Genomic DNA, 24,420 nt, shown 5'->3' with positions numbered 1-24,420 from the left:
GTATATTCAGTCATTTAAAATTGGATTTTGGAGCTCTGCAAAGCCTGAATAAAGATCCTTCTCAGATTCATTAATAGTAAGTATCTACTAAACATTGTCAGATCAGAATAACATATCCTATAAAATGTGTGCCTTCCTGATGAGCTTCATAGGACTTAGTCCTTTCTTGACTTTATGCACATTACAGAAACATGTGAGAAAATCCAATGATTTGTTGTCAAAGACTAGGAGTAAATGAATTATAGCCAGGATGCCTAACAATTAGGAGTTAACGTAATTGTATAATTAAGATCAGTTCTACAATTTTTGAAATGATTGGCAATGGCTCTGTAAGCGAACATTGCAACACAAGTGTTTTTTCCCTTGTGATTGTAAAACACACACAAAAATGTTGAAGCTGAGCCCCACAGCCCCCCATACTCATTAGTCATGGAAATACAACTGTTCAGATCATTCATTGGTCTATTAGCTGAACAGATAAGATCTATTCCTTGTAACCAGAATACCTACTGCATTTGGGGTTTAAAATTCATGCTTCTCGTGAACCTATGAAGCCTTGTTTTATTACAGACTACTATTTCTTTCCCATTTCTTCCCATTGTGCATTTAAATATATACTCTTCGCTTATTTTTTACAAGATTTTATCTTTAAGTCATCGCCACACCCAACGTGGGGCTCAAACTCACAACCCTGAGATCAAGAGTCATGAGCTCTTCTGACTAAGCCAGCCAGGGGCCCCTTACTCTTTGCTTTTGAAAAGCAAAAACTTTTGAGTGATTTTTGACACCTTTGCTTTTGATATGTATCAAAAAACTCGATTTCCTTTATGGAAATTTGTGTAATATTATTAAGGTTATTAATCCTTTCCCTAAAACACAAAATATTATAACGACATCACAAAGAAAATGATATTTTTCTCGTTGGACTTCAGGAAGATATGAATTTCAAACTCAGTTTGAAATTGTACAGGAATGCACAGATTACATTAAATTAAAAAAATATTTTAGTGATTTTGCTGTTTCTTTATCTTTAAATTGACAAAGAATGAGCAGCTTCCTTTTCTCTGGATCACATATAATGATGGATAAAAATTCTGAAGAGTTTAAAGAGATTAACAAAATGTTAAAGATTTAGTCAGAAATAATTTTAAATTTTAAATAAATAATTTCAAATAATTTTTTATTAAAAGTTAAAAAAAAGTTTATTTTTAAGTATATAAAGAAATATACCACCAGTCACATCATTTTTCCCATTAAACTTAGTTTGGAACATACAAAACAGATCAACCACATTTTGGTAAAGATTAATGATTTAGAATCCTGATCATAATGATGCCCATTGCAAAATGTCTCTATACCTGTCAGAATTCATAAATAAAGTTTATTGAAGAAGTCTTGAATTAATTCCACTGATTGGTTTATGTTCGATTCTTCAGCGACAGCTAATTATCCTCAGCATATTATTGGTTATGAAATGTAGCTAGCATCTCTTAGTCTTTTTACTTATGCTTTACTCATAGAACAAATGCTGAGCATTTCTCAGATGATATCAGATGATTTAAGCTTTGTTTTAAAACCTGGCTTATTAAATTGCTTTAGGTATATTCACAATGTTCTATTACAATAAACACATACATAAGAAAAACAACATTGACACTGCCCGAAGCCAAGGAAATTATTATCTAGCTCTCTTTTCCCCTAGAAAACTGAGGGATACACATAGAACTCTAACGATGGTGGATCCAAAACATATTTTTAAATCCAATCACTCGAGGAAATCTGTCGAAAGCAGATGAACTTGCTGTCAACCTAGCACACTGTTTCAGCGCAACAATTATGATACACTTTGGTAAAGTTCTTATGTAACCTCATTTGGAATGTTCTCCACAACTGTTATTAGGAACACTTACGGAGACAATTTTAACCCAAATCCAACTTCGTCCACATCATGCAGGAATCCAATCATTTGAAGCATTTAGGTTGAAGGGGACTTTTCAGTGACAGATTTGACTCTACTGATATCATAATGACAACCAAAATAAAAGAGTAAGAGGGGGAAAAGATAGATAGGGATACAGACAGAAAGAGAGATGAGGGTTGGGGAGGAGAGAGACTGAGAGCTCTCTCCTAAGAAGAACATCCATTAATCCCTTTAAGTGTGGGTCCTGCATGAATCAGTCGCTGAAGGTGCAGTGGGAAGAGTGACAGGGGCACAAAGGTGAGAAACCATCGGTCCCATCAGGCACCGCGGCAGTACTCCGGATTCCCACTGCCTTCTTTCCAGATCTTATTTCTCATCATAGTGCTTCATGAGAAAGCTCTGCTTAAGCTCTTTCAAAATGGAGAGTTGCCAGGGGTGGTAATGTAGCTCAGGAGGTCGACATCCCCACGAGAAAGCAGGAAAAGTGGAAAATGGACTTTGGTTTACAAGCTTTTATGATACGATTCATTCATTATGTGTCAGTCACTTCAACATCACTATCACCAAGAAGTTTCTTGGTGGCTACAGTTGTATGATTAGGAAAGCGTGTGGCAGAGAGGGTTGAATGAGAGTTAAATGGCACGTATTGGAGAGGGAATGAACAAAGAAGGGAATAGTGAACTTTCACAACCTCTGTTAATATTCATCTCACAGATGGGCACAGCATGTGCCGACCGGCACACCTGGGCTGGAGAGCAGGCTGCCTGAATTTCTTGGGGACCCTAATATAATTATAAACAGACAAGTGAAGAGATGCCCCAGGTCAGCCGGCAGGGCAAAGGGGGAGAGGAAAGTGCCAAATTCTCAAAGTTTCCCAGAGAATAATAATATCCACAACTTTCCTAGCACCTTTCATCTGAAAAAGAACCAGAAACAGATCTGTCATCAAGGAAAGAAGGCGCTTGACAGGCTCCATACTCCCTCATTGCTCTGAATTACATTCACCCACGTCACATCTTCTATTGAGCAGATAAGAGAAGTCTCTTATTCTTCCCCAGAAGTCGTTGTCATTCCATGTGGGGTCGCGCGCAGTGAGGCAGATAGAAAGGAAATCAAATCATTGGAAACTGGAATTTCCTTAAGAGTGGTATTTTGGTGGGACTCCAGTTTGCCCACAAGGTAGGACATCCCTGTTTTTATCCTTCATTCTTTCACTTGCAGAGACTGTCCACCAGTCAGACTGGATGTGTTATTTAGATGCCCAGCGTGAGGATTGGGGTCCCAATTCTGGAGTGAAAGAAGATTTTGGAGAAAGATTCTGGAGAAAGACTCCTCTACCTCAGGATCTCTTTATCCACTTTTGCATAACTCTACCATGTTGCCCTTTTCCTGCCCAGATCATAAAGATGCTGTCCTTTGAACATTTATCATAGGGAGGTTACTTTCTACAGTAGTATTTCGTATTGTTAGTATCTCAATGTGTGTCCCTCTTTTCTATTTCTATAGATTCTGTCTCTCTCTTCTGCACTGAGATGGTGTCAGCATGTGATTCCCCCTCCAGTGTTTCCAACTCTCACATGGCTGTGCATTCTTTGTGGAACTTAGCTCCATCTGGGAGTAAAAAGGATGGATGTTTTAAGTTAATCTTTGAAGACAGACACAAAGGAATTGTGCTCACTCTGATTCACCTAGAATTAAAGGCAAACAAGTTTTTCGTAAGTAGACTTAGGAGTGGACAATTACATACACACAAATAAATAGAGGTGGGTAGATAACATTGTCTTTAGTTTTCAAGTTTTGAATTTGAAAGTCAAGCATGAGAGAAGGCCAGGGTATCAGTTTGATTGCTTTTGGCTATGAGTTTTAGAAAACCCAACAAACAGTGGCTTTAAAGAAGTTCACTCATCATTTACTTAGTGAGAGATACTGGGTTGGGAGTCCCAGCATTGTGGAAGCAGCTCAAGAGCCTGAAGGCCCCAGACTCTTCCCAGGCATCTTCTGTGGCTACTTCCCCAGCTTTTTTTCTTTTCTTTTCTTTTCTTTCTTTTTTTTCTGGAAACTTCCTTCCTCATTATGAAAGGATTAAAGCCACAACTTTAGGTATTACGTCCTTGTCCTAGAGGAGATAGGGGCAGGGTGTTGACCCTCAGGGACAAGATGTTTCTTTCTCTTTTTACCAAAAATGGAAACTCTTTCTCACAATTTCTCCAGCAGACAGTTCCCTCTGACCTTAGTGGCCAGACCTGAGCCATATGGCTCCTATCCACTGCTGTGAGGTAATTTTCTGGCTTTTAACCTCTCGGAAGGGACTTACCCTTCTTCTTGTGATGATGTGAGAGGATAAAATGCCCACATGAAGGGATGCCGTGAGGGGGATAACGTGGGCTCTGTGACATAGTATTAGGCTCCTAGTGACCTGACCATGAGTCAGAAGGAGCTTCATTTGCTTCCACACCAGGCTTAATAGCAGGTAACTGAAACCAGAGAAAGTAAATCCTCCTATAAGGAAGGGGGCGGCTACTGTAATCTAATTAATAAACAGACTACTTACTTTCTTACATTTACTAACGGACCTTTATGTACCAGATTTGCCCACAACTGCATTTATTCTCAATAAAATAACATCTATTAAATCATTATAGATAATCTAGATAAGCATTTTCCTCATACTCCAGGAAAAATTGGTCTGTGATTGGAAATAAAAGAGAGCAAAATCTACGTTTGAATAAATGAGTTCCTTTTTCACTGAACCTTTTTCACTGTGGGGCAAAGAATGGGTGGTTGCTTTCTTAGAGAAATAAATCATCAAACAGTCCTATTGCAAGAAACTGGTCACAGCAACCAGCAGCAGTGATCAATGAGTCACCCGCCACCAAGAAATAGTTGTGCCTTGGCTTTTTACTCAACTAAACCACGTCAGTCAGCATGGTGGGAGCTGGGGACGTAGCGGAACAAGGAGGGACCCAAATCTGAGGAAGCGAATTCCGCTCATGTGAGTCCCTCTTTGTAATCCAAACAGTATTTGAGTTTAGTGTCAACAATTTGAACTTAAGGACTTAGAATTCCAGTTCTGAGACCATAGGAGGCACTTCAAGGTAACACTCAGTTCTCACAGATTCTTCTGGAGAATGTGAGCGCGAGGGGCGAATGCTTGCTAGCCCTTTGGAACTAAGCTTTCTCTGTTCTTCTGTCCTGGGGGCTGCCAGCTCACTTAATCGTTGGTATGGTGGTATTCATTTCTCCACTTACAGAAGTGAAGCGCTCATGTTTTTTCTTCATTGTGGATAGTTGGAAAGGCTATTTTCATCCCCAGTAGCTGTTTTTAACTTTATTTTTCTCACAGCAATAACCCAGGGTATACCCATCCTTCCTGACATCCTTAATTCTGTGCTTCTGAAATGACCCAGAACAAGCAATGACTCATCACCTGCTTGTCCTCGTTTCCAGCGCGTAATGATACCCACCAACGATCCCTGCAGAAATTCAAATGGCTGGTGATTAGTGTTCCTAAACCCATTTAACAGATGGGGAATTGGAGCACACTGGGGTGAAGTCAACTCAAATGCCAGAAGCAGGATTTGCACACATGCCCACCATCCGAGCCCGGAGCCCTGGCTCTCAACTGTTCTCTGTGGCTCCAATATGGGGCCAGATATAGAAGGAGCCCCCAGCAATGGAGGACAAGCTTCACTCTACAAGGACACACTCCCTGCCTCTGCACCTGTGGCTCTCCCAGACCTTTCTTCCATGCCACTCACCTGTGTCTCTCTGGGCCACCTGTGAGGTGAGCAATCTGATGTCCTGGGAGTCCTGGCCCAGGACCTGTCACCAGGAGCTCAGCTTCAGCCACTCCTTGGGTCCCTTGGGAGAGAACCTCCTCTCTCTGGGCTCTGTTTCCTCACCTCTACCTGAGAGGTTAGAGCACAAACACCAACAGCATCCCCCACCTGCCTCCTCCTAGCACAGGCAGGTTGAAATGCCCCTTCTTCGGGGAGGCGAACAAAAACCAAATGGAGTTTCTTTCCTTCTAGATTTCCTTGGGTTTTAATTTGAAGAAAAAGAGAGAGAACTGCAGGGGACCAAGCCATCTTTCCAGGGATTCATCAGCAGCCCTCGCCTCCCGCGGCTGTTCTGATTAATGGCTGCGCCTCCCACCGAGTCCCCGTAATAGGTGTCAGGAAGGTGTTTACTCAAAGTTTTACACCCAATTGTCGTGAAGGTCAAAACAATAGGGCGTCTCCCGTGCAGGTTAAACATCTTTTTATGAGCACATACTCTATTAGAGACGACGGTGTTCTCAGGCGGATAAACTCAGTGGGTTCTTTCTTCCAGGCCGGCTCAGCAGGTCCTTGGTGGGGAACGGGGCCCCAGCACATCAGCAGCATTGACCCTGAACGGGGCCTTGGGCCTTGAAAGTTAACCAGTGAGCTACCCGCACTCTCTCCGGCTTTGGCGCATGTGTCCGGTCTGCTTTAAAACTTGGAACCGTTCTATAAACCCAAACAAGGACTATCACAATTTCCTGCCCAAGGAAGAACGACTCATGCAAAACAGAGATGGAATAAGTCCTTCAAATTAAAATGTCTCCTTTTGTCACATTAAACAATGACCCTGGACCTCCCTCCCTTACTATCATCCACCGATTTTCTCTCCCCAGCTTCTCCACCTCCTGCACAAACAGGCCCTAAGAAACGGAGAGCAAAATGCCACAAATTGGAGATACTCTCTCCCATCTGCTGCCCACAGGTGTGTGTCGAGGGGGGATTTTTGACCCTCTTTTTGAGGAAGAGGAAGCCAAAGGTCAAAGTGAATTTCCTAAATGTCAGATGCTTTCAAAGCACTGCCTTATGTTCGTTCACACCATGACTGCAGCCGTCTTCGGCTCGGGTTCTTCCTGTTACACATGGGGTGGTTTCTGCGGGGCCCACAGTGCGAGGCTGGACCACGGCCAAGATCAGAAGAGCTGGCTGGTGTGCACCAAGAGCCTTCTGAAAAGCATGGACTCCTACGGTTTCCAATGGGTTGATTTTAATATTTTCAAAACCCTCTTGGATATAAAAGCATGTTTCTCTTTCAGTGAGTCTCCACACCACCCTCTACCTGTGTGAATGGCCACGTCTACTCCAAGTAGGGAGTTGACTACAGTGCGTTTTTGAACCATTATAGCTACTGGATTTGACTTGAGATAATAATAAGGCACATGTCCAGGAAGAAATGAATTCTGCAAGTACTTATTGAGATTTTATCATCTGCTGAAATCTTGGGGATTAAGAAAGATGGATGATATACAATGAAAAAGAAGGAGGAGGAGGTGGACTAGGAAATGGAGCTGTGGGTGGTGGTTGGATATTGACTGCTAGAGATGAGAGGGAAGAGAAGGACCCTGGCAGGTTGATAAGCCCCTCACCTGTGTATAACCCCATGACCTTAACCTAGCTTCTACCACCTTCTCATACTTGGATGTAGACACTGGCATCTAGGGAGGTGTAGCTCTTGATATAAGCCATGCTGGCCAGGATTTACTACCTTGCAAAGAGCTAGACTTGTTTTGCTGGATGACCTGTAAGCTCAGCTTGTGAAATGACGTTGCCAGGCATAGGATGGGATCAGGCAGGAAGTTAAGTGTTGTAAACAAACAAGCATGATATCCAGTTCTTGGAGATCAATCTTTCTAATGGCACGTGAGTGGAACATGGGTATCAGGCCAGGCCAGGTGAGTGAGTGGGGAGGTGGACGACAGGCCATGATGTAAGTCCTGTGGAGGAAGAATTTGTGGACCTCTGTCAAGAGACGAGTATACAAATGAAGAATGGCCAGACCATATACAGAAACAGAACTCTGACTCACTACCTACAGAAACCAGCCCAGGAAAACAACCATGATCTCTAGCAACATTTCAAAAAGCAAAACGATAACCCAAATGATCATCAACCTAGAAAGGCCCGGACTTGATTGATAATTGACAACTTATCTAACTCGAGTCCCCATTTCCAACTTGGGACCAATAAGAGAGAGCCAAATGGGAACTCCTATGCAATCACATAGGCCACCCCATGACTCGTTAGCTTGCTTCAAGAGGCCCCAGGCCAACAGCTTTCAATCAGGACATACAGAAAACACCTGGAGCCTTCTCTTTTTCTCCCCATTAATCTCCCCCCATCCTCTGCCTGTCTTTGAGTCTTTGCCAAAATGCAAGCAATGGTGGCTGACTCCCTTGCTGGAGTCAGCTCTGTGTAAATAGCCTTTGCTGGTTCTCATTTGATTGGTCTTTGTTTATGTCCACACTGTAAGTGGTTTTACGTTGGGACAAAAGGAGGGGTCAGGAGGAGGGTGAGGGGTAGTTGCTGAGGCCAAGTGGTTGCTAAGGATGGAGGTGTCACCACCTGACCCGGGACACGAGAAGGACAAAAGCAGGGCTTTGCAGGAAACTGGACACAGAGAAGGGTTCAGCAGGGAATTTCTTGGATTTCTGAGCTTATTTGTTTCTGTAGGCATGACACCGATAAAGAAAGGTCCTTTGTTTTTAAGGTTAAAACATTTAAGGAATTTTTATTAGGTATGGGGCTCTGAGGTAAGGACCCTACATAGTTTTATCTCATTGAATCCTCGAAACAAAAACATTAAGTGGAGATAATCTTTCCCAGGTTCAAGGGGACAAGAAAGCTCAGAAAAGCAAAAGATAACAAGATCACAGAGCTGGTCAGAGTGACGATTCAAACTCAGGTCAGGCTGAGACTCACACCTGTGCTTTCATCCCTCCAGCATCCTGGGTGTTTCGCCAACCATGCAGCCACGTGCTTCTGGAAAATGGACTTGAAGAAAGGAGCTTCAGAGTTAAAAAGTGAATTTGAAAATGACTTCTGCATCCTTAACATGAGCTGTTGTTTTATATCCTAGCCCATGGATGGTGTCTGATACGCCTTAGAGGTAAAATGACATTTGTGTGGCTAATGACCTTTTTTTCACAATGACACGAAAGGTCAGATTCCATGGTATATGGTGTTGGGTTGGTATGGGAAGACCTAGTCAGCATTCTCCCTCTGCCATTCCAAGCTTATCAAATTGGGGAATCTAGTCAAACCTCTGTGATCATAGATTTCTGTTTTTTCCTTTATGCTCAAACTGGAATGTAAGGCCTATCTTTTCTATCTGGGGATGAAGATGTGAGGTTCAAATGACATCATGGATATGAGCGTACCTTGTCAATTGCAAACTGCAGTATACATGAAAAATACACTCAAAATGATTACTATAACTAGAAATACGTCTTGATTTTGGATGATTATAAAAGAGACATCAGATCTTAAGAGAGTCTTTTTCAAGTGCCTGCCGCCCATTCATCCTATCTGCAAACAGGCACAAGTGTCTCACATGTAATAAGACGCTACGCGGATCACTTGTTTCGCAAATAGGATGTGGAAACTACCAGAAGACCCGAGTACCAGCCTGGCCCCCACACGTGCGATGGTTTTGACTTTCGGCACCAGATCTCTTGGAGCTTTAAGCAGACAGGATCATCTCTGTCCAGCCGACTTGTGAGTCTCCCTTGGAGTGATGTGTGGGGAAGAGCTCTACTGACTGTAAATGCTCACAGAAATGCAAAGTATTACGTTGCTGCATTTGAAAAGTGCTATTTACGTGCCACTTACTATTATTGTGGTTATTATTATAACCACAATTATAGTTGAAGAGTAGAATGTATTTCAGCAACTAACGATAGAGGTAGTGAATTTTCCACTGCCACACAAACTCCCTGGGTGTCTCATTCCCACAGGTAGACTTCAATTCATTTGGGGCCCTAGAGTGATATAATTAACCTTTGCCATATGGTGGGCATTGCTTTTAATTCTGGATATATAACAGAATTATTTCACTGTATTTACTCCTCTAAAAAAGACCTACTTTATTTCTAAATTAAATAGCATTAGGGAACATGCTCTCAGGCTGACCATACTTAGCATTTTCCACAGATACATTATGTATGACTGAATAACTTTCCATGTGCCAGCTTTAGCTAGGGCCTAGTGGGCAGAAAGCTTTTATTTTGAAAAAAAAAAAAAGTTAATATTTAAGATAGGGAAGGGAAATAAAGAGTAAATGCTCCTTTGGTTTACCTATAAAATCAACCAATTTGATTTTCAACCAGAAGAATTTTATCTATTTTATCTATCATCTGGTGTTCATGTTTCACCTCAGGGTATCACCTTTACAATATTTCCTGATGATTCTCAAAATACATGTTTTAATCTCTGGAAAGCTTCATTCGATAATTTGTAGAAATGTCAAGTAACCAAGTTATGTGAACTGTACATTGGGGTACATGTTGTCCTTACGTTCTAAAAATCTTAGCAAGAATTTTAATTCATTGATCATTCTACCGTGACTGGTTCTCTAGGGACCACAGTTTTCCAGAGACTTCTAGGGCCCCCGTGGCTGCAAGTGACAGGAAATCCACCCATCATGGCATCTTTCTGCCCCGCAGCATCCTTACCACAAAAGCACCCCAGGTGGCTGGGTCTTGGCCCTCTTAGCTCCTCGGTTTTATATTATATTATTTCAGACCCTGGGGAAGAGACTTTAATTATGGTTTCTCTGGTTCCATGTCCACAAATTCGGGGTCAAGTTCTCATTGGCTTAGTTTACTTAATTGCCCACCCTTGGATCGATCGACTGGGACGAGGGAGCGAGGCCAATAAATAATAAGATAACCCTTTTAATTGAACTGTGAGACTAGGTGGTGGGGAGGGGGGGTCATTCCTACAAAAGCCTGATGGGAAAGGTCACGGTCAGTTGATCTTTGCAATCATCATCTTTCACACAGTAACCTGGACAAAATCTAAGTTCATGAAATGATTAGAATTTATTTCATTAGGAAAGTTCTCCAATTATCTAACACATAAAGTTATAGGAAGTTCTGTAGCAGAATAATTCTACCACGTTAGCCAGTGCCTGAATGTGAGTACGATCTCATTTAATTTTGACAATAGCCCTGTTATCTTCATTTTACAGTGGAAGGAACTGGAGCTCAGAGACACATCAGCAGCTGGCTTACCTTAGGGCCAGGACCAAAGCCACAAACTGCTCAGGAGTCAAGTTTGTGGCATATTCCCCATTTTTTTTTTTAATTCCTTTCCAGAACATTTGTGCTAAATTCTGTTCCATCTTTTTTAATCATTTCAATATCTCAAGATTTCATTTCAGGGTTACACTAACTTACTTGTCCAGCCCCAGACTACCATTAGAAACAGATGAAATTTGCTTTGCTCTTTCCAGCACTGCTTTCTGAGACATTTCTCCATTTTCATATCTTCTGTTGTGTTCAGATTTTTGGACAAATGATAACCATCTGGCACATTTATCCTAAGATGTGAGATTCTTAGCACATGAGTCTTCTTAAAGTAGCTACACTGTGGAATGTCATTCAATGATTATACATACATAGCAAAAGAGCTAACATATTATTGGTTACTTTTTCTTTAAGGCAACCAAATATACCTTATTTTTTCCATAGAAGTCTGATAGTAATGGGGAGGAATTATTCAAAGGCAAGCCTTTGCTGAAAGTTTTTTGATTTATATGCCTAATAAACATTTCTAACTTTTTGATTTATCATACACATATAGAAAAGGTATGACATTTACAATTTTGGTAAAGAAAAGAATAGTGATGATGATGTCTCTGGTACAGTTTAAGTTTCATCAACTATTACTTTAAGACGAAATCAAAACATTCACTGAACTCACACAAGTAAAGAACACAGCACGTCACTCAGAGAAAGCAACTCTCCAGAAGTTTGCAAATTTGTTTTAGGGTTAAAAGAAAAGCTTACAATAAGAGTGTAACCATGCTTTCCGTTGGGGCTATGATAGACTTTGTGCATCAGAAGGGAAGGTATTTTGGGGTGAGGGAATGGATGCTTTAAGAAAAGAACTGTATCTTCTCTTCTGCTAGAAAGTGAAGCTTCTCAGTGTTTCTGCCCGACTATGGCTCTGCCTAACCCAGCCAAATGGCAGGCAACACCACTGGCCTTGTGCACAGGAGGCCTACCGAAATTTCTTTTTGTAAGTTCTGTCACCTGGACATGGAACACTGTAATCATAAATAATTGTTCTATCATTTTTCCTTCCAGAGTCTCGAACAAGCTCTTCACTTCAATCTGTAAGTTAAATTTTGCTGTAGTTTCACTTAAACCATGTCTACATGGGTCAGTTTCCCACTTCCACCTTCCGCTGGCATCAGGTCCCAGGCAGTGTGTTGGAGGGGAAGGGACTGAAGCTTGGACTCCAGCTAGACCTTTGTCCCAGCCTTGAATTCACACTTTACTTGCCCTGTGATGTTGTGCAAGTTACTGGACTTTTCTCAGGCTTGGCTCCATCTACAAAATGGTGATAAGAACACTTACCTGACAAGGTGAATTTTTGGCATACAAGAGATTAACAAAGAAAAGTTTTGTTAGAAGGATGAAAGAGTGTGAGTAAATTACCTAGCCTTGTGTTTAGCAGCTCATAGATGCCTTCAACATTCATTCAGTCTTTTGTCAATTTAGGAAATATACATAGAGTGACGATACTGGGTGTCAAGCAATGTTCTGGGCCCTGTGATCTAACAGCGAAAGAACGGGTGCAGTACCTGTCTTTGTGGAACCCATATTTCATCGGGAGATTGTGTGATCAAATTCCAGGAAGTATATACTTGGGATTTGAGGAAGGAAAATGCCAGGGTGCTAAGTTGTACAAGTAACACTTTGACCAAATGCGGGCAACACAGAGCAACCCTTAAGCTCAAATCCAAGGAATGAGAGTATGGGGACTGGGAAAGCAGGAGAGGAACATTCTGGGCAGAGGAAATAGTCAGTGGAAAGGCCCGAGACAGGAGAATGAGTTTAGGAACTGAGAATTACATGACTGGGGGGTAAGGAGAATGCGGATCAGACCCTGGGCTTGTAGACCTAGCTGAGGGCTTGGTCCACCGGCCTGTGAATAATGGGACAAGATTACAGCATTTCTGCCAGGTGTGGTGGATCTGATTGGCACTGGCAGAACAGTCTGGGGGAATACAGCTTCTTGGAGGGGCCACTCTTGCCTAGTGGAGCCATTCTCTGGGCGACGGCTGTGAGTGGACCCTAAGGAGAGTTGGGAACTGAGACTGGGGAGCTGGTCCCGAGGAGGAAGGGAGGGCACAGTGGTAATGAAGGATCAGACAACACAACCCACCTAACGAGTGGTAACTTAGCGCGCGTGCCGTGTCTGCTGCCCACGATCACCCACTCTGTCACACGCTCGCATGCTGAGTTTCTTGCTTCCCCACGGGAGGCTGTGGATGACTCCCCAGTCCATGAAAACATAACCAAACTTACCGGCAGAAAAATCTGGACTGAACAGACATGAGACTGCCTAGAGTCTTTGTTTATTTCGCTTACTTGGAATATTTTGTCATAAAATTATGTCTGTGTTTTATTATCCAAGACCTTGCCTGGCCGGTTTGTGATATGCAGTTCATAGGTCATATTACCCATGTAAATCCTGAATTATTCTGAATTTGAAAACATATCTGGCCCCAAGCATTTATGGGCCTATACTAATAATCTTGAAAAGGGGCAAACCAGAATTTCCAAGGTTGCTCATCTGAAGACGCCCAGCTGCCCAAATTTGAACCCAGGTTTGTCCAAACTCAACACTGAGACTACTCAGCATCGCATTCTTGGCCATTATTTGTTCGCTTTTTCTTTTATTTAGGAGATATATACCCACTGGCCAAGTGTCCTCTAATTACGAAGTATGGATAATGGAGAAGCAAAGGAGACTCACCCAGGCTGTGGAGGGAAAGAAGTTTCCTCCCCATGGCTGCATTTTTCTCTTCTCTTCAGAATCCCACAGCAGCCTCCTATTAATGTACAGCAAAAAATGTGCACTCACCTTCTTTTTATCACAAAACTCCTTAAAAACCATCTGTTCTGCAAAGCATTTCTGTTACGATAACCACTCACTTCTCCACATTGCTCACATTGCATTGTGTTTTATCGCTGTTCATTGTCTCGTGTGTCCTTGTGTGCGTTTCTATTACAATTTCCCACAAGGAAAATCCTCGCTTTGTTCTGTCTGGTGCAGGGGCACACCCAGCATAGGGCTGTGCCCACACCTATGCCCTCTATAAATAAAAGATAAGAACAAAAACACCACCCCAGCCGTGTTTCATCTTTGACGGTTAAGGGACAGTACTTGTCATATCAAGAAGACATTATAGTGTGGGGAGACTTTAAGAAAAATTGATTATTTATGTAGGTAGGATCTTTCATTAATTTTAAGGTAATGAAATTATTTGGCAAGCCATTGGTGTAGGTAGATGAGGAAGCGTCTGTGAACGCCCATCTTAAATGACAGCCCCACACGGTATACGACTGAATTGATTGTTGAAACAAAATCACTACGATCCACACCGTTAAATTAAAAATAAATAAATAAATAATAGTCGCTGTCTTCCACATAAGAGAGAGGCAAATCAAGTTTTGGGGAGGGGGGCACAAGATAGGGACAATTCATTTTTTATGCCATAACATGCTCTTAGAGTTCTGTGCTAGGCTCAAATACATAGTTGCCCTGAAAAATAAAGAAAATAGGGAAGATATCAAGATCCTCTTCTGCCAGAACGAATTGACTTGAAATGGGGAGACACGCGTCAGCATCAGAAATAGACTGGCCGCCTTGCGACAGTTTGTCTTTTCCCCTCCTCTGTAGGTATTTTGCTCTCCTCTGCGGTTTATGAAGGCCAAGTTTGATGGACGTAACGGCCATCTTCTTACTTCATCACACCCTTATTTAAAATCTGATGGGTACGGTGATCTGACAACTTTTGGTGTGTGTATGTGTTCACACATGTGTGTGTGTGTGTGCTTTTTAATATAAGGGATTATCATTTATCCCTTTTAGCGAAGGGGATATGTATGGGATTTTGTTACATATAATATGCTATGCATTGAATGTTTGTGTTCCTTCAAATTCATGTATTGAGGTTCTAACCTCCATGATAGCTTTTGGGGGTGGGACTATTGGCAGGTGGTTAGGTCACAAGTGCAGATCCCTCATGAATAAGATTGGTGCCCATTTAGAAGAGAACCTAAAATAATTCCTCCTTCCTCCTATGATGTGAAGACATAGCAAGAAGGTAGTTACCTATGGCCCGGGAAGCAGGTTTCTCCCAGAGACTGAATCTTCCGGTGACTTGATCTTAGACTTTTAGTCTCTAGAACAATAAAAAATAACTTTGTGTTGTTTATAAGTCACCCCAATGTGTGGTAGTTTGTTACAAACAGATGAAGGTACAACTCTGTCATGATTATCATCGATATCAATTTGCCACTTTCCAAACATATCGATGTTAATTACACCCAAGAAGGCAGACTTGTGGCCTTGGACATGTACAATACGCCACCTTCAGTGGACTTCCAAAATTATATCTGGCACCAAATGCATTTCCCCTGGTTGAAAAAAAAAATGACTTTGCAGAATAGAAGCACTCCAAATTATAAGTGGCACTTGGATAGAAAATGCCAAGGTCTCGAAGTATTTTAAAAGTTACGAAGGATAATTTCTAGAACAGGTGCCACAGTTCTCTGTTGGGTGGAATATTTGAGAAAACTGGACTTTCTGCAGTAGTAGTATCTGCGGTCCTCATCGTAGATGACTTTTTATCCGTGACAAATCTCGATGAATGTCTCCATCCTTGCCCAGGAGATGTTACTATGTGAGTCTAGGGAGAAGGGAGATTAAAAAGCTTACTTTGGGGTGGGGGGGGCACTTCACTCCACTCTTACTTCCCCACTCTCCAGGAAGGGCCAGGCTGCATTGCAACTTGTCTCCATTTGTGAAACTTAAAAAGAAAAATAACAGAGAAAATGAGGGTGTGTGTGATTATCTCCATGTCAAAGAGTGACTACCAGCACCAAGGTTAGCATCAGAATATTTGTGACTAAAAGCAAATGACAGAAATAGCTCATGTTTTTTGAATTGCTGTTACAAGCTAGATGTTATTTTGCTTTAGGTAGAGGATCTCGTTTTACCCTCAATCTCTGTAAAGCAAATGGCGTCATTGGCCGCATTTTACAGAGGGGGAAATGGAATCATGGGTGAGGTAATGGTGGAGCCAGGATTCAAAGCCTGGGGGGTCAGATTCCAAGAACAAGCACTTCCACAATGTGCTTTCTTTTCCCTACTTTTAATTTTTTTCTAATACGTGTTCTACATTCCTTGCCTTTCTTCTCATCTCTTTCTCTTCATGGCCCGATAATCAGGAGTACGGTGATAAGATTCACACCTGCAGATGCCAAGCAGCCACCTGGGGTGGTAGATGGGCCTGTCGGTGACTATTTGCCTCAGGTATGGATTCCAGAAAGACCGCCCTCTGTCTGTGTTGACTGTGACATAAACTGCTCTCCTTAGAGAAGAGTGTCTCTCCCCCTGGCATTTCTTAATTTAAAACAGTGTCTACATTCACTAGTGCAGCTCTCTGTAAGAGAAAATCACATACTAGGTATGTTGGAAAGGCTTCCTTGGGCCGAATGTGGGGGACGGGATGTCTTCCTTTTCCAACCAGATCTACAGAGAGATTGAGGGCAGGAAGACAATGGGATCCAGGGCTCTCATCATCTAGTAGGTGCCAGGCCCCCAATATCCAGTGGCTGCTCTGAGCCTGTGGGAAGCTGGGATGACCAGTGAGGCCCTGGTCTATGGGAACATTCCAGCTGTGCCCAGAGGCATGCTTGAGGATTTTAAGTCTTTCTTTTTCTCCTTCCTTCTAATCAAGGTGAGATTTTTTTTTCAAAGCAAACCTCGTGGAGACTTTCCTGCCTCTCCCAGAATGCCTCTACTTCCTTAGGCCATCTTTGGCTAGAACCTTATTTATTTATTTATTTATTTTTGCCTCTCTCTCTCTCTCTCTCTCTTTTTTTTTTTTTTTTGGTGGGGCATGAGGTGGGTGGCTGCTTCCCTATCTTTCTTACTGGATCCACAAACTAATGAATGAATACATAATCTGTAATATGTAGTCACTTAATACCATCACTTTAAACAAAAACTAAAGTGGCATAGTGGGCATAGTGGGTACTGAGAGATGGGAGTGTGGATGGAGTTAACCTGGGTGGCTTCCCAGAGGAGGTGACACCTGAGCAGATGCCTGAATGATGACATGGGGCTGGCCGTGCAAATACATTGGAGTAAGGACAGCAAATTCAGTTCCCTGAGGTGGAGTGTTTTGTCCATGTTCAAATAACACTGTGGTAGCTAAACAATGTCCCACAGAGATAGCTACAGTCTTACTCCCCAGAACCTATGAGTAGGGACTTTGACCCTCTGATTAAGTTAAGCATCTTGACAGGAGAAGATTTTCCCAGATTGTCCGCATGGGCCTTCTTAAGAAAAAAGAGTACAGTGTGAATGATACAAGGAAGGGACCATGAACCAAGGAATGCATGCGGTCCCTAGGAGGCAAGAAAGGCCAGGGAATGGATTCTCCTCTCAGAGCTTCCAGAAGGAACCAGCCCTTCCGACACCTTCACTTTAGCTCAGTGAGACTGGTTTTAGGCTCTGCCCTCCCAAATTGTAAGACAAAAAAATGTGTGTTGTCCTGATCCACAAGTGTGTGGTAATTTGTTATAGCAGCAATGGGCAGCTACTACAAGTATCAGTGAGGCCAGGAGGCCCTGAGGCGAGAGAGGAAGCAGAGACCAGAACTGTGGCAAAGGCTGTGGTGTTCAGACAAGGCCTGGAAGTCTGGATAGACACAGAAAATCACGAGGGAGTCAGATCCCCTTGGAAAATCAATCAGTCAAACAAGAAACCAAGAAGTTGAGATGTTCCACCCATTTCAAATGATCTTTGATATTCTGAAGTTTGAATATACCAAAAGAATTGTAAGAGTCACTCGTATTAGTCATAGAGTCACATTATTCATAATAATAGAATTTGTCCTGTGACCTGTATAAAACAATAGATTTAACCTCATTTATTTAGCCCCAGACTCCTTGGACCAGCTGCTACTATTGATCCTAGAGAGAAAAATACACTTGCATAAAATCTGGATAAGATTTCAGTAGCTTTCTGGAACTATCGGAAGCCCATGCATGGATCCCAGCTTACATATCCTTGTTCTGCACCCAGAATTACTGAGCAAACTTAAAAAAAAATCACAACTTTTATGCCATTATTCCTTTTTGGTTGAAGTTGGCTGTCTTGGACTAGGCCCCCCAACAGAGGCTGAGACATAATTTTGGATGCAGGTGGCTTACTTTGGAAGTGAGCCCAGGGAGCAGGAGGACAGGAGGGGAGGAAATTATAGCAGGGAAGGAAAGAAATGAAACTCAAGAACGTCTTACCAAGTTGGTACCCCGTCTTTCCAAAAGTCATTTGAAAGAAATCTCAAGATGATCTGTCTAGCTGATAGAAGGGGGCACAGGCGCACTTCTGGGTCCTGTCTCCCAGTGGGACAGCAGCTTCATGTTTGTTATTTCTCCTGCACCTCCAGTTGACAAGGGTGAATGTCAAGCTGCTCTTGCAGACCTTCCATGAGAAGTCCCCAGTAGAAGACCCAGGGAGAGGTGCAACCTTGGAGGGAGGACAGGGTGGTGAACATTTCATCCTACAGAGTCAGGAGATGTCTGCTAAGAAGTAATCTCTGCAAAAGGGCTGGGACAAAAGGAGGGGCTCAGGGGACTCTGACTCAGGGGACTGTGACTGTGACTCTCACGGGGTGCCCATCACACTGGACGTTGCAAAAAAAAAATCTTTTTTTTTGATAGGAAAGCAAAAAGCAATTTTCACATACAGTTACTTTTAACCCTCAAGTTTATGTTGAATCATCAAAGAAAGTTGCTTTGACTTCAGTGAATACCTTGTTTGAAACTATTACATCTTTTCTTTCTGTATTTACAGTCTAAATGTACATGATTTGGTTAATTTGCATGAATTTAGTTATGCTGGTAAAGCCAGATAACATATATGGTATCATACTTTATGCCAGGCACTGTTACAAAGGATTTATATGGATTTTCTCAGTGAATCTTTACAACAACCCCAGGAGATAAGTAACATTATGGCCTTTTCATGGATGAACCATATGAGGCTTGAAGAAGTTAAATCATGCACCAAGGGACACTTGGCTAGTTTTAGAGGCGGCCTTCAAGCTTAGTGTTTTCTGATGCCAGGACCATAAAGCACTGTGTTTCTCAGAGTCTAGTGTGTTTGAGAACCACCTGGAGGGCTTAGTAAAACACAGAACACCTCCTTGTCTCCCCACACGATTTTCAACAGATCTGAGTCAGAGCCTGAGAATGTGCATTTCTAGTAAGTTCCCAGATGGTGTTGCTGCCAGGGGCATGAGGACCACACTTTGAGATCCAGCCATTGATCCATACCAACTGGCCCATCCCAGTCCTATCTATGCCACTTCCCAACAGCAGCTGGAGATCCTTCCAAGCCATATCCTCCAACATCGGTTCTTTTGTTTTCTTCTTCCACTTTAGTGAAAATGCATGACACCAGGGAATTTTCTGAGAGGATTTCTTCCTCGAATAGTCAGTGATTTTGTTTTGTTCCATCCTACCCCCCCACAGCCCACGGCCAAGGGCTTTGTGCCTATTAGCGGTGGAAACTGGTTCAGCTCGTGAGGCATTTTCTTCTTGGAAATCCAAAGAAGCACATCCATCTTACAAATGATGTTTCGACTCTGCCTAAAATATAAATATTTATGAGAGTGAGGTTAGCTATTTGGCATGCGATACATATTTTTTGTTAAAGTTTTCCCATTAGAAGACAGTTGCTTGGGAAAGCCTTAGAAACTAATATTGCATTTCACTTCATAAAGATTGTGGAAAACTCGACACCAAGAGAATCCACATTCCAATTGCTGATGAGAGGTGAGGACATGTTCCCACAACCTCCTGGTGCTAATGAATTACAGTCACAACACGCAGCATGGCTCAGTGTTGTGTTTCCAAGCCATAATTAAGGGAAGAAAGAATTATGGTATTGGGGCTGAAGAAAAATTTATGAGAGGAGAGACACTGCAAGACCTAGATGGTAGAAGGAGTTGGCTGAGCTGAGAGAAGAAGCTGTCTAAGGAAGTCCTAGTGAAAACCAGCCATGTTGACTGGGTCCCAGGATTCCTGTCTAGGCAACATGGATGCCAAGTGGACAGGAGAGTCCACTACGGTTAAGGACAATTTGCAGTCAGCCACCCTTGGCTTTTCTTGTCAATATGGGGTGCTTGAAACATGACTCCACCAAGTTAAAGTGAGCATGGCGCATTCATGCCACATCACTGGAATGTTGGTAGACTGAGGAAAGGAAATCTATACTCAGGTGCCTGGAAAATGATATAGGACATTTTCCCCCCTGAGATATTAATTTCCTTTTCCAAGAAAGATAGCGGGAACGTATGGGTGTTGAGCCAAACAGACCTAATCAGACTGAGCCCTGCCTCGGTTGCCTTGGTGAGATTGTATGGGACTTGGCCTCGCTGTTTCTCAGAGTCCTCGTCTTGGGACGGCCCTGAGCTTGGAGGGTCATCGTGAGGACTATCTGAGGCACAACGCCTGGCATGCAATGTGCTCTCATGATTTGGCCTTGCAAGCTGAAATGAGGCTGTACAGGGCCGGGCACTCTGAATGATAGGTATGCAGCTTTAGTATGGGTAAAAACACGTGTTGTTTTCTAGCAAGGGACCTTAGCAGGAACATTTCTCTTCAGACAACTTCTGTGAGTGCTTTTTCTCCATGTTTCTCGGGGCTGTGTCTGCTTCTTTTTAGGGATCTAGACAAGAGTGTTAAGGGGTAGTTTTAAGCCCCTGCGCAAACATGGCCGTCTTCCTTTTCAACAGAAGAGGTAACATATAATACTTTTACATGCCCTACTTAACAAATTGCATCAGAAACTGAGAAGGAGGGGGAAAATGACAAAGATGAGGAAAGGATGACAAGGGGAGAGAGAGGTTGGGAAGGGGCAAGAAGGGGGAGGAGGAGGAGATCTCATAGTATGAGGCAAACCAGGTATCTTTAGTCATCCGCGACCATGAGCGCTGACCGCCTGCATCATCTTAGTCAACCTTCACAGCAACTGAGTAGCAAGTACGATTTTCATCTTCACTTTAAAAACAAGGAGTCTAGGGGAGCCTGGGTGGCTCCGTCGGTTAAGCATCTGATTCTTTTTTTTTTTTTTAAGCGTCCGATTCTTGATTTCAGCTCAGGTCATGATCATGGGGTTGTGAGATCGGGTCCCATATCGGGCTCTCTTGAGATTCTCACTCTCCCTCTGCTCCTCCCCCCCGCTTGCATTCTCTCACTTGCTAAATAAATAAATAAAATCTTACAAAAAAATAAATAAAAACAAGGAGTCGGGGAGATTAAGCTGGTGCGTTTCAGCTACCCTACAAGGCATCTTGACACTGCACTCCACTGCCCCTGGTTCTGAACCTCTTTTTTCCAATAGGCTGCCCCCCCAGGTGCCTTGTTTCTCCCCATCCCCTGCACTTCCCACATTTTGGAATATGTATCATCATTATAAGGTGAAGAACAACAGAGCTGTGCATGATAGAGCAGCTTGCTTTTTATTTTTTTTTTTTCTTTGTGATCTGAGAAAGTTTGGGTAAGAGAGTATACAGAACATGGTAGGAAGGTAGCAGGTGGTCTGGCCCTGCTGTCTACAACTTTATCTTTGTGAGTGTGTGGGGGGAGCATAGAGGAGGTGGGGGTAATTTGAGGCCTTGGAGGGTGAAGAGGGGAGTCTGGAAGCAATATGACAAAAGTAAACAAAAAATAACAAAGGGTGACTTCAAAGCCCCTTATAATTTGATTATGATTTTCAGCTTGAGAGAGGGCAGGGCTATAAGGTTCTGTTTGAACTGTCAGATAATTTCTAGATGGATTAGCACATTCTGAGATGTTCTGTTCCCGTGAGGACCTATGGTTATGCTAACACTTCGGAGTTCGTAAAATTTTTCCTTAAGCTGATGCTTCCTCTGAGTTCTTGTCATGAAGAAGTTTTAGCAGTTCCCTTAGCATTGTGACAGGCAGTTGGATTTCAGTAATACCAGTGCTATTGATTGGAACAATTTTAAATTTGTTGAACTAACTGGATGTGAGGAATGATGGAATCATTCTTGGATTTGGGCGATTTATTCATTCTCGTCTCTCTCCAGCCAGGGCTCCACTTCAGTCTCCGCATTCAATTCTTAGAAAACCCAAAAGAGTCTTGAAATAGTCGACACACACACATTTACATGCATGTGCATGGACATCCACAGAAGGAATGGCACAATGAAGTAGCACATTTCAAGAGTTAATAAGAGCCCCTGCTGGGGAGGTCTGATTTCCATTAAGAACTTATTGAACCTCTACCCCAAGCCCATACATTGCATAATTGTGGAGATACCAGGATAAGTTGGATAGTTGCTCTTAACTAAATAAGCATGTAGACTAGGCTACAGATAAATGAATACAATATGCATTGAAACTTGGTACAAGCAAATTATGAGTCATTAACTTGAACGCATTGGATTCCTCACAATGTAGTTTGGTCTACAAGTAGGAGCAGAGAAGTGCAGAATTTAGCCAAATGCACAGATGTTACGTTGTTGTTTTTTTTTTCCCCGTGTCCCGCGCCTAGACTCTGCGAGTCAATTTGGGATCGGTGAGGGTATTTCCCGAGGCCTAATAATATCCATCATTTAAGCACTGGGATTTCAAAACGATCGCTCGAGAAGTACTTATGAAGTGAGTACCCTTGGCACCTCTGAGAAAGACACAGCAGCATTTCTGTGAGGGAGCTAGCGAAAGTGGCCAGAAATGGAAGCCAAGTGTTTGCTTATACAGTTTGCCTTAGATAGGGATCACAAAATTTGGACTTCCCCCCTCGTTCTCTGTATCCAGTAATTCCAAACACATTACAGTTTCAAATTCTGTCTGGGGCTGAAGGACTACTTAGGGAATGAAGAGCAGGGAGGGACTATCTTATTTAATTTTTCTAAACCACTCCATGGAGCTCTAGAAGCTTCATGTGGAGTGAACGGAAAAATCACTCCTTTTAGGGCCCATCCTTACAGAAAGACACTTAACTTCAGAAAAAACAAGGCCTCTCTACCCACACTGACATACTCAAATCAATGCGGGATTTTAGGAACAAATCCCTGATTTTGTGAAGTGGATAGTTTTTATACACTTTTGACAAGAAGTATTTTTTGTGAAGGTTCGTCCTTGCTTCCTAGAGTGGCTTAGCCCTAGAAATAAATTCAGTCTCTTCCCTTTTATTTCCACAAAGTCGCTCATTTGTTCTTCTGGTATGTTCTGTGGCCATTCCAGTTCGGGTTTGCTGCTGTCATGAGGGAACACCAGAGCATGCCCTGGAATTGTGCTTCTCTTTCTAAAGATGTCAGTTCGTTACTTTGCTGATTATTCGAGGTTCCACTTGACATTCCCTTACTGATGTGAATTTCCTTATGTAAAGGAAGAATGACATTAAAAGCAGACAGAGTTGGAGCAACTGATAAAGAAGAAAATCCATCAAGCATGTGCTGGATTCTCAAAAGTGTTCCTGTATTGAGAACACAGGGCTTGCTTCTTGGAGCAGAATCGTGTCAGCATCCCTGCTTTCCGGACCTCAAATATCTCCGGTCCTTCCTGCACCAGACTTATCCATGCCTGGCACAGGGACGCTGTCCATTTTGTGCTGAAAGCCAGATTTCAGGGCATGTGATGGGGAGGGCCTTGCTCTTGGGATTTTTTTTTTTTTTTTTTTTTTAGATTTTTATTTGTTTATTTGACAGACAAGAGATCACAAGTAGGCAGAGAGGCAGGCAGAGAGAGAGAGGGGGAAGCAGGCTCCCTGCTGAGCAGAGAGCCCGATGTGGGGCTGGATCCCAGGACCCTGAGATCATGACTTGAACTGAAGGCAGAGGCTTTAACCCACTGAGCCACCCAGGTGCCCCTTGCTCTTGGGAATCTTAATTTCATCACAGACAAAGAAAACATTCAGCCATTGATTAAGAGCCTGGGCATGGGGTTTCTATGAACATAAAGAGGACTAATACAATCTCTTAAGGAACTGGTGGGTTTCAGGGTGGGTTCACAGTAGTAAGCACCTCTCAGGAAAGATAGAGAGGATTTTAGGTATCATGCCAATCATGTTGGAGCAGATTTTCTTCTTCATATAGGGGAGGAGGCTGTCTTTTTTGTTATGTAAATAAAGAGGACTGGGTCCTGGCAGGAGGAAAAGGTAGAACCTTCTGGCTTGCTAGAGCCCTGCCGTTTGTAAGGAAGGGCTGTTGGTACAAGGGGTTTCTGGAGAGGAGTGCCTCCCTGGGGTGGAGAAGCCCAGAGCGGGGAATCTGTATTCTCTGAAAGGTAAAGGGAAAGGTCCTGTGCTGGTGACAGGAACCCAAGGAGTCGCGGGGGTGTTCCAGCTGGTGTGCGGCTAAGGCTGGTCCTTATTCTTCAATTCCTTGTGCTTGGGGGACTG

The sequence above is a fragment of the Martes martes genome, assembly GCF_963455335.1.
Source record: "Martes martes genome assembly, chromosome: 9".
In the NCBI taxonomy this organism is placed as follows: domain Eukaryota; kingdom Metazoa; phylum Chordata; class Mammalia; order Carnivora; family Mustelidae; genus Martes; species Martes martes.
Note: the sequence above shows the minus strand (reverse complement) of the source record.